Source organism: Zonotrichia albicollis, chromosome 9, assembly GCF_047830755.1.
Source record: "Zonotrichia albicollis isolate bZonAlb1 chromosome 9, bZonAlb1.hap1, whole genome shotgun sequence".
NCBI lineage: Eukaryota > Metazoa > Chordata > Aves > Passeriformes > Passerellidae > Zonotrichia > Zonotrichia albicollis.
The window spans coordinates 4,426,880-4,438,162 of NC_133827.1; the positions used below are offsets into that span (position 1 = coordinate 4,426,880).

Here is an 11,283-nt window from a genome sequence, read left to right on the forward strand (position 1 = left end):
CCAGTGGAACTTGGAATTGCCACAAAATTGCTTGTACTGTCAGTTTATTAATGTTTGGGATTTGTTTGCATTTTCATCACATCTGACTTGTGGGAAAATCAAATATTCATCAAAGTGATTTATGCAGAGTCAAGTTTGATTTCTGCCAAATTATTTTGTCCAGTGCCCAGGGGATGCTCGAGGGGTCTCTGTGCCTCTCGCCCTGGGGGATGCTTGGCAGGGGTTTGGGGGTGTTGTCCCTGTCCCTGTCACCCCAGGCCAGTCCCTAGGAGATTGTCCTGGTCCCTGTCACCCCAGGCCATTCCCCAGGGGTTCTCCATCATTTCCACCCCAGGGAATGCCTGGGGGATTTCCCTCCCTCTCACCCCTGTGCCAGAGGGTGCTCGGGGCAGTCTCTGTCCCTCTCAGCCCAGGGGATGCTCGGGGGTCTCTGACCCCTCACCCTGGGGGATGCTCCAGGGGGTCTCCATCCCTCTGGCCTCAGGCAATGCCTGTGCAGGGCTGGGGACCAGGGGCTCTGTGTCCCTCTCACAGCTGAGGCTGCTCGGGGCTGGGGGGCTCTCCAACCTTCTCACACCTGCGGAGGTCGGGGCAGTCTCTGTCCCTCTCAGCCCTGCTGTGACCCCATCCAAACATCATCGGGGTCACAGGGACAGAGACAACCACAAACCCCCAGAAGGGCTGAACCTGGGATTTGGTTTGGGGCTGAGGATTTAGGAAGGGGCTGGAATTGGGGCTGGGATTGGAGTTGGGGCTGAGGTTTGGATTAGAGCTGGGACTGGGGTTAAGGCGAGACATGGGATTGGCTTTAGGGCTGGGGTTGGGATTGGGTCTGGGGCTAGACATGTCTGGCACTGGGATGAGATTAAATACAGAACTGTGAGTGTGTCTAAACATGGAGTGAGATTGAGACCGGGATCAGGGTCATGTTTGGGACTGAGCTCACCCAGACTGGGACAGGGGGGATGTTACGGTGGGAAGGTTTTGGGAAAATCCTTTTTGGGGGAAAAACAAGGTGTGAATGCCTCGGGTTGGGGATTCCTCCCACCCACGTCCATTTCTAGAAGTCACCTGATGTCCAAAAATCAAGAGTGAATCAAAAAAAGCCACCAGGAGTTTCCCATTTCCAGTCTCATCCCTCTTGGGTTATGGTTGGTCCCCCATCTCAGGGCTGGTGGGGATCCCATGGGTCCTGGGGATCCCTCCTCTCCATGGTCCTGCTTTTGGATTCTGGGAGGTTCTGGGGTCCCAAGGTCCCCCTCCCCAGCCTCCCCTCAATCCAGCCACTTGGGATTCCCCCTTCTTTCCATCACCCTGTTCTGGTTTAGGGCAAATTTGGTTGAAACCCTCCAAAAGGAGTTTCCTCTAGAATGCCGATTCAGCAGCCCCACCCTCAGCCAGTCCGGGAAAATATTTCCGGGGAGAAAAGTGGAAATAAACTTTATTCTACAGGCAAAGCATTCACCAGCACAAAAATTGAACAATATTAAGCAATAAAACTTTCTGCTGCTCCAAAATAGATGACAAACTCCGAAAGTGCCTCCTTTGGTTGTAGCTCCGGGCACTCAGCGTCTTATCAGTGCCTTATCAGTGACTTATCAGTCTATTATCAGTCTCTTATCAGTCCATCCAGCGCTGGAAATGCCTCAGCCCAGGCCCGTCCCGGTGGGCCTCAGGGAAGAGCTGCTGGTGGTATTGTGGTTGTTCAGTGCAGAGCAGGTTTAAACAGCTCCAAAGAAAAAGAAAAATCAAAGTCCAGGGAACTTCTCTGCCTCAGAGACCTAAAAACTGACTAAAAGCAAAGGAGAGCTCTTTCCTGCTGTCTGTCCATCCAGCAGCTGGAATGTAGAGGAGTGAGTGCAGTTTCTGAAAACAAACTGCAGATTCTTCCTCCTCCGCTTCGCTCTCAGAACCAGCCTTAAAGGTGCAGAACTCATTTCTGGGCTAAACACACCGATGCGGTACGAGCATCATGAAGTCACCCCAGGACACCCCTGTCAGGGTCAGGGGGTCCCGTCCCCGCCTCATCTCCGGGCTGCCGGGGGTCCCCCAGCTCCGGTATCGCCCCTTCCCCTCTCCCCGCCCCGGGGGTCCCCCATTCCACAGCCCCGGCTCTCACAGGGATCCCCAAAACCAATGTCCCGCCCCGTCGGTACCGAGCCATCCCCACGTGGACCCCCCGGGACCCTCCCGAGGGGCGATCGCGGCTCCTCTCCCCCCGAAAAAGCTCCTCTTAGGGAGCCCGGAGATATCCGGGGCTCGAGTCCGGGATCTGCCGGCTCCGAACACTCTCCAAAAAATCCTCCCGGAGACCGCTGGCTGGAGCCGGAGCGAGCTCGGCCTCCGCCCTCCCCTGCGGCTCGGGGCTGGGGGCGATGCTCCCGGGGCAGGGGGTGCTGCAGGCTCAGCGTGTGGGCGCTGCGAGCGCCGCGATTCTCCCGCTCCTGCTGCTCCTCTCCCTCCTCTTCCTCCCGCATTTCCTCCGCTCCCAGCCCGGGCTCCCCTTTCCCACGGCTCTGCCCCGCGGCCCCGCAGCACCGGCTGCTGGGTGGGGGAGCCCCCGATCGGCCCCAGGGCTGGGCAGGGGGCTCGGGGACCCCCCCCCGGGGCAGATTCGTCCCCAGGCCCGAGCCCCAAATTCCGCTCCGGGGCCGCCGGGCTCTGCGGGCCCGCCTGGCAACCGGTGAGTCATGGGCGAGAAAAGCTCTGGTTGGCTGGAAATTGGCTAGCGCCTCTTCTGATTGGCTGGAATTGTGAAAGGCGCTGCGCCCTGCGGTGTTCCTGGGAGCTGCGGAGTCCAGGCGGGAGACTTTTCCTTTTTCTTTCTGTTCTCTGAGACCTCTTCCCGATTTCTTTCTCTCCCTTTCTCCTCCCTATTTCTTGTTCGGTTCAGTCCACGTTCAATAATCGTCGGTTGCGTTCCCACGCTTTCATTCGCTCCTTCACTGGGGCAGAGGCGTCTCTCCCTCGCGGGGTCGTAATCCATGGACAGGGTCCCTTCCCACCCCAGTCCTTCCAGGACTCGCTTCTATTTCCTCCCTCCCTCTGCTTCCAGAGGGGAAGGTGCTGGAAAATGTCCATCCACGCCACCTTTGCTGTGTGCTCTGGGAGCCCACAGAGCTGCTGGATCTTCTCCCCTTGGGAGAGAAACTCCTTGGGAGGCATGGCAGGAGCAGCACCCTGGGAGCCTCGGGAATGCCCCTCTGGGATCCACGGCACACGCTGCCAGGGTCTGGAATTCCAGTTCTCAGCTATGAAAAGATGTTCCTGCCCTTGAGGGCAAAGCTGTCAAGAAGGAGCCAAAAGCCAAGTGGAGCAAGATCTTACAGTGGCATTTATCCGCGAGCCTTCATAACTTCCCCCGTGGTTGTTGTAGCTCCTGAATTGGGAATTAAATCCGGGCACGGTCTTTGGTGTGAGCTGCCCTGGGTCAAGGGAGACACTGAGAGAGAAACAGAGCAGGCAAAGAGAGGCAGGAGAGAAAGGAGGGCACAAACACAGTCAGCTGAGAAGGTGGCACTCTGAAAACAGACCAGAACTAACTGAAAAGGAATATAACAGAAAGGAATAATTTTGCACCTTTTATTTACTATCAAAATACAATTTCTTCCCCTTCTCACAAACCTCTTGCCAGTGTCATTCAGCAAGGCTGTCAGAAAGTCCATCATTCTGGGTGGATGTTCCAGGCTGCAGCCACAAGGAAAGAGGGAATGGGGATTTTCCTGCTCCTGGGGAGTTTGACATCCTCAGCTGAGGAAAGGAGGAGGCACCAGAAGAAAAGGGCAGCTGGACTTCACCCTTCCACAGGAAAAACGGGGCGGGGAAATTCCTCATCCTGTCTGCTGCTGCTCCCACAGGGATGTGAGGGCTGATCCCAGAGCCCCAGTGGTCACAGTCAGGGCTGCCCTCAGGGAATGCTCGCCTGGTATGGAGGGGCAGCGTGGGAGCACCTGGATCTTGGGGCACCCAGCTGCTCCCCATGTTTGGAGGTGCCTGAGGAGGGCTGGAATAATGCCAGGGACATCCTGCAGTGACATCCCCCCTGTCCCAGTCTGGGTGAGCTCAGTCCCAAACCTGACCCTGATCCTGGTCTCAATCTCACTCCATGTTTAGACACACTCACAGTTCTGTATTTAATTCCATCCCAGTGCCAGACTTGTCTAGCCCTAGACCCAATCCCAACCCCAGCCCTAAAGCCAATCCCATGTCCAGCCTGAACCCCAGTCCCAGCTGTAATCCAAACCTCAGCCCCAACTCCAATCCCAGCCCCAATTCCAGCCCCTTCCTAAATCCTCAGCCCCAAACCAAATCCCAAGTTCAGCCCCTCTGGGGGTTTGGGGGTGTCTTTGTCCCTCTGACCCCGATGATGTTTGGGTGGGGTCACAGCAGGGCTGAGAGGGACAGAGACCCCCCCAGCCTCCCCAGGTATGAGAAGGTGGGAGAGCCCCCCAGCCCCGAGCAGCCTCAGCTGTGAGAGGGACACAGAGCCCCTGGTCCCCAGCCCTGCACAGGCATTGCCTGAGGCCAGAGGGATGGAGACCCCCTGAGCATCCCCCAGGGTGAGGGGTCAGAGACCCCCGAGCATCCCCTGGGCTGAGAGGGACAGAGACTGCCCCAGACACCCCCTGGCACAGGGGCAAGAGGGAGGGAAATCCCCCAGGCATTCCCTGGGTGAAAATGATGGAGACCCCCTGGGGAATGGTATGGGGTGACAGGGACAGGGACAACACCCCCAAACCCCTGCCAAGCATCCCCCAGGGCGAGAGGCACAGAGACCCCTCGAGCATCCCCTGGGCACTGGACAAAATAATTTGGCAGAAATCAAACTTGACTCTGCATAAATCACTTTGATGAATATTTGATTTTCCCACAAGTCAGATGTGATGAAAATGCAAACAAATCCCAAACATTAATAAACTGACAGTACAAGCAATTTTGTGGCAATTCCAAGTTCCACTGGTTCCTGCACAGCTCCAGCTCAGCTGCTAGCACATTCTGATAAAAGTGTAAATTCAGCCCAATACAGATATCATTAAAAGGAAAGTAAACTCTCTGCAGCTGTCACAAAGGCGACAGGGATGAAGAGAAAAATGATTCTCACATTTCACAAAGCACTCAAGCCTGGGAATTCAGGAGTTATTTGGGAATTTAGCTACTTGCGCTGAGCTTCTTGTAGGACTTTTAGCAGCCTTGTGTTCCTCACCATGGTGTGAATGAACCTTGTCAGTCTCGTTGGTATCATTTGCTCCCTTTCCTCCTGTGATTTTAAAAAAAATTTCAAGGAAGGATGTCGCAGACATTTTTTTTCATAAAATCCTCCCTTTTGGGATTTGTCCTTTCTGGGAAGATGGGGCCCCAGAAGAAAAATGCAAACAATAATTTTCTGCTGATGTGGAATGTAACAGGAGCATCTGTGATTGGTCTTCTGTGAGTGTTTGGATTTGCTGACCACTCACGGGAGAGTTGGTCCTTGCTTTCTGCTGGACACAGAACTTTGTTATTCATTCTTTTCTTTCTATTCTTAGCTTAGCAAGCCTCTGCAACTTTTCTCTTTATTCCTTTTAGTATAGTTATAATGTATTATATATCATATATCAGTAAATCCAGCCTTCTGATCATGAACCAAGATTCTCGTCCACTTCTCTCACCCTGAAACCTTCATCAGGTTGCTGTAATAGAAGGACAACAAAATATTTTCTTTACACTCTGGGCCCACAAAGGCGATTTATTTCATCGGTTCTCCCATAAGTCACTCAGAGGAAGCTGCAGCCCAGTTTCAAAGAGTTCCTCCAGAGACGCCCACAACCTCCTCAGAGGAGGGAACCATGCTGTTGTCAAAGGCACGTGGGGTCAGAGAACAGTACCTAAACTCACTGTGGCAAAATAATTTTACAGTCTGGTGAGTCTGGTTAAGAAAAGTGTTAGAGAGATTCCTCTGCCCCAATTAAGGTGATAATGAAACCAAATTCAAAATGAATTTTATTGAACAGTAAATGGGATAGAAAAAGGGGGACAGAAAGGGAATGACAGAAAAAGAGCCCTTCCCTGGGGCAGGGTAAGTGTGACATTGTCTCGTGTGTGTGTTCCCTTCCCAGGGTGGGGGTTTTACAGCTGAGCCAGTTTGGGTAAGGGGGGTGGTGTTCACCCCCCTGAGCAGGGATTACCCCACTGTTTCAGACTGCCATGCAAGATGTAACCAAATGCAGGTTTTCAATCCCCACCTTCAGCAACTGTTATAAACAGCTGGGGCAGTGTTCTTTATCTCTTCCATGACTCACCCCTGATAACGCCCTGCAGGGGAGATATCTTCTGTGAATGGGCCATTGAGTGTCACTGCAGGACTGATAAAATTCCATCCTCCCATTGTGGGATGCTCCGCCCAGGGGGAGGATCTAAGCTTTCCTACCTGGATATAAGCTGACACTTTGCTACACCAGGAGCAGCTTGCCTACTGGATTCCCAGAGGACAAGAGCTCCAAAACCACCACTGGACCTCCACAGGAAGACCAGACACTTCTACAGGGTTACTGCTTCGACAGAATCACCTTCATCACTCCAACAGGACTGCAGCTACCATTTACTGGGACTGCTGCCATCACCCTGAACAACAGGGTGTCAGGTTATATCCTGACTCTGTCAGTCTAAGGCAGTGTTTCTGTATCATTGCCTTGATCTTAATTTTCTTTTAAATTGTAATTCTGGTTTAGACCCTCCCCAGGTTTGCCTTCAAACCAGTATAAAAGACAATGTGTGCACCCTTTGTTTTCTTCCTAGAACGGGATTTCCCATTCGCAGACCTTGATTGGACGGAGAACGAGGCTGTGAGGAAGAGGTAGGAGCCCCGGGACACACAGATAGGTGAGGAGGAAGTCAGTGCCCCTTTCCCCCTCTCTCCTGCTCTGTCTCCCAGCCCAGCACAGCCCCTGGCAGCAGGACAACCCTGCTGCCAACCCCGTCATGCCAGGGATGCACTGGAGGGATCTCCTTCCCCTTCCCTCTGGCATGGAGGCAAATCCCATCCTCTCCGTTTCCTTCCTTCCCCAGGAAAGGAACTGAGGATGGAGACCAGGGAGGAAAAATCTGCATGGCAGAACCTCGTGAAAGAGGCCATTTTGAGTGATTCTAGCGCCCAGGAATCCAACAGGGGAGAAAAACCTCCGACATCCCCCATGAGGAGGGGCTCCAAACACATCCCAGGGTGCCCTGAAGAAGAAAGAGCCACCCTGAGCCAGGAAGGTGGGCAGAGCTTCAGCCAGAGATCAGAGCTGGTGTTCCATGAGCAGCTTCATGATGGGGAGAAGCCCCACAAGTGCTTGCAGTGTGGGAAGAGCTTCTGGCGGTGATCCCACTTGATCATCCATCAACACATCCACACTGGGGAACGGCCCTATGAATGTGGGGAGTGTGGGAAGGGCTTCAGATACAGATCCAACCTTGTGACCCACCAACACATCCACACTGGGGAGAGGCTTTACGAGTGTCCCCAGTGTCAGAAGAGGTTTCAGACCAGCTCCAATCTCCTCCAGCACCAGCGGATTCACACTGGGGAGAGGCCCTTCAGCTGCCCTGAGTGTGGGAAGGGCTTCAAGCAAAACTCCCACTGTGGGATCCCAGGATTTGAATCCTGGGATGCAGGGCCCCCGGGACCACCCTTGGGGGGCCCGGGAGTCCTGGAATGTTGCCAGAAGTGTCTGGTGGCAGGACTTTGACCCTACACAGGAGACGACACCTTTATGAAGATAAGAGGGCTTCACCGGGGTGAAGGGTGGAAAGATTAGCTAATTAGAGGGTAAGAAACAGGGTTTAGGATTTATGTACAGGGGGGTTTAGAGGAGCAAGATGGAGGAATTGGGGTGTGTCCTGCCCTCCTTCTTCTTCCTCCTCTCCTCCATCTTCTTTGGCCACGGTGGCATTTTTGGATTGGTTATTACTAAGAGTACACCGAGTTATAAGAATAGATGGTATTGGGGAAAAATGATAAATATTGTATACGTAACTAGGGGTATAAAGATACGTGGCGGTCCGTGGGACGGCACAGTGTGCCCATGGCTGACTGCTGTGCGGATCTTTGTTAGGCTGAAAGAACATTTTTTAGATAAACAATTAATAAACATAAAACCAGAAAGAAGAACTGAAGCCTCTTCTTGTCCTTTGATACGCGGGCTGCGTCAAGGCCACCTCCGGGCCACCTCCGGGCCACCTCCGGGCCTCCCAGGCCCCTCAAACAGCCGAGATAAACCGGACATTTGGCGTCCCTGGGTGGGCTCTGACCACCACAACCTTTCGGGGGGGGCACCACCACCACCTTCAAAGCCCTGAAGAAAAAGAGAGAGAAGAAGAAAACAAAAAGCTAACAGAGACTGCAAAAAAAAAAAAAAAACAGCAGTCACTGAGAATTCCACCTCTCAGTTTCTGCCGAAGACAATCGTAGCAGAACAGCCCGGACTGGAACCAGAAGGCGCCCTGGAACCACTTCTCCTGATCTGCTGGACAGTGACCGAGACGTCCAGACTGCTCTGTGAACGACAGATTCGGTAAGAAAGCCTGAAAAATAACAACATGGGAGGCACACTTTCCCGGGAACAACAGGAAATTTTGTCCGCCCTACAGGGTGTGACTGAAACGTATACAGAGGGAATTCCAAAGAAAGAATTAAAACAATTATTACTATGGGCAAGGCTAAACTACCCACTGGCAGAAACGTGCCTGCTATTTGAAGTGGGGTTCTGGCAGGAAATAAATAGACACCTATATTTCTTAGCTATTAAAAAAGATGAGACAGCGTTGAAGCTGCTGTCTCCTGCAAGAATAATGCTGGAAGGGATTTCTATGCAAATGAAATTCCAGGGCCCCCGGGCGCAGCAGACGTCCGGGGGGGAGGCGTCTCTGAAAGAGACGGGGGGCAAAGCCCCGGGAAAGAAAAAATTAGCTCTGGCCTTAAAAGGCCAAGACGAAAATGCTCTTGAAAAAAAAGAGCAAGAAATATTATTAAAATACCCGGTCCCAAAACCCAGAAACCCTGGGAAACCCCCAAAACGTCCAAAAACCCCGGAGAGCATGGGGGAGTCGGAAACAGAAGGGGGAAGGGAGCTGAGGGGAGAGAGGGGACCGGGGGGCGCGCTTTCTCGCAATGCCGCGGCAACGGAACAGGGAAGCCAGGCTGCAGCAGAGCAGGCGGGGAGCGCAGGTGAAGAAAAAGCAGAGGATACGTGTTCTCGCGCGGCTTTGCATGACTCGGGACCGGGGGCAGCGGCAGCGGCAGCCCCGACCGGCGGGGATGCGGGGGCGTGTGCGGCAGGCGGAGTTCGCGAGGGCTCGGAAAAGTCACGGACCGGGGCCGGGGCGTCTGACCCAGGCAGCGAAAAAGCTGCTATGCGGGGGCGTAGAAGGCGTGCGGTCGTGATATCAGAGCCCGTGCGCAGGTCCGCCAGGATTGCAGAACGCACGCGGCCGCCGGCGGGAGGGAGGCTGCTTGTGCCGGCAAAAGGGGAAATAGACACGGGAACGGAGGAGGAGGACACAGAGTCAGAGGCAGATCAAAGGGGAGATATCTCAGGGGTGGAACAAGATGGAGACAGTGAAAGTAGTTCGGGAGACACAGGGAGCGGCTCGGAGAGCCCGCAGACGCAGAGAGCGCAGTCCGGGCGGGAGCGGGTCGCACCCCCCGTAACATCCCGGGCGGGGAGGGGCCGCGTTAGGGAGTTCATATCCCGGGGCCCCCCGCCTTCTCCAGACCTGGTGCCCTTGATCAAAACCCTTGGAGTCCAAGACTCACCCCCTCAGGAGAGATGTTCTGGTGTTCAAACCCCAATTTCACTTGAATTAAAAGCCGAAAACACGCGGGCCGAGATAGGGAGGCGACCAACATGGCCGCCGGCAGGAAGTGAAGCAACAGAGTACACTACGTCACCAGAGCCAGGGAAGCCGGTGACAGCGCCATCTGGTGGCTGGAAGACAGAAGTGCACGCCATCCCGGATTGGATCGGCGGAGCCACAGCACCATCTCGTGGCGAGACCGCAACAATGCAACAATTTTTCCCAACATTATATAAAAAGAAAAGCATTATAAAGAAAGCAATGCCGACACAACAAAGGGATTATCCATCGACTTCAAGGTTTCATGAAGATGATGAGAGCTCAGATGAAGAACAGCTACAAGAAGGAAATGTTATAAAGATCACAGCATCAGAAGGGGTTCCTATATGGATGCTGTCAGCAGCAGAAGCAACAAAGAGCTTCTTGCATTCAGTGGACACCACAAAAAAGAAACATCAACGGGATCCTCGAGCTTCCTTTTCGGATTTGGGAGCGAGGCCAAAAACCTCAAGGCGAAAAATGAGATGTGATGAACCAACAACATCCACAGCACCATTATTTATACAAATTCCAACGGAACCTGAAGAAGAAGAAGAATTTCAGGGGCCAGTGAAGACGATGGATTGGAAGCAAATCAGAAAAGCGTTGGCAAAAGAAAAGCATTTATTCCCGGGATCTGGGGATCTGACAATGCCAGTGACATATGATGCCCAGGGACAGAACCCGAGGTGGGAAAGGATGGGTCATGAAATACTTAAGGATTTAGGGAAGGCGGCTCAAACTTTTGGGCTGAATTCACAATACTTCAAACAGCTATTAAGAGGGACATTCGCTACATATGATCTCACACCATATGACATTCGAAGTATTGTGACAATGATTCTCACTGACACTCAAAGCCTTGTCTGGGAAAAAAGATGGGGAAAATATCTCGCTGAATTACGGAACAGATACCAAGGCGGGCCGAATGCAAACCTCACAGAGGGGCAGTTAGCAGGAGATCCTCCAGATGACAACCCAGGGGAACAAGCAGCTAGGCTGCCACGTAGAGTATTAAGTGACATCAAGGAGGCAGCGAGGATGGCAATTATGCAAATCGCACCAACAGGAGCTCCAGAAGTCCCGTTCTCTTGCATCAAGCAAGGTCCCACAGAGCCATTCATGTCGTTCATCGATCGACTCACGCAAGCCGTGGATCGACAGGTGACGATAGAAGAAGCGAAGAGGCCTCTCTTGGAAAGCTTAGCCTTCGGCAATGCCAACCCGGATTGTCAACGGGTGATTAGCGCCATGCCAGGACGGCCATCCTTGGCAGAGATGGTGGAGGCATGCAGCAAGGTGGGAACACCTCAGCATGTCGCAGCGATTGTGAAGAATGAATTGAGAGAGGAATGGGAGAATCAATTAAAGGGACATTCAGAAAAGCAAGCAGAGGACAAGACCCTGGAGAAGATGCTGGAAAAAATA

The 11,283-nt window shown here is 53.2% G+C and overlaps 1 long non-coding RNA gene across 1 annotated transcript in view; it reads right to left on the bottom strand.

Moving 5' to 3' along the window:
• The window catches only part of LOC141730008 (uncharacterized), a 34,928-nt gene extending 25,059 nt beyond the window's left edge, over positions 1-9,869 (bottom strand). Inside the window, exons 1-2 of the long non-coding RNA XR_012581506.1 lie at positions 9,776-9,869; positions 7,602-8,315 (exon numbers count right to left, since the gene is read on the bottom strand). This is a non-coding gene — a long non-coding RNA (uncharacterized LOC141730008). The remainder of the gene's footprint in view (positions 1-7,601; positions 8,316-9,775) is intronic.
• Between the last annotated feature and the right edge of the window lie 1,414 nt (positions 9,870-11,283).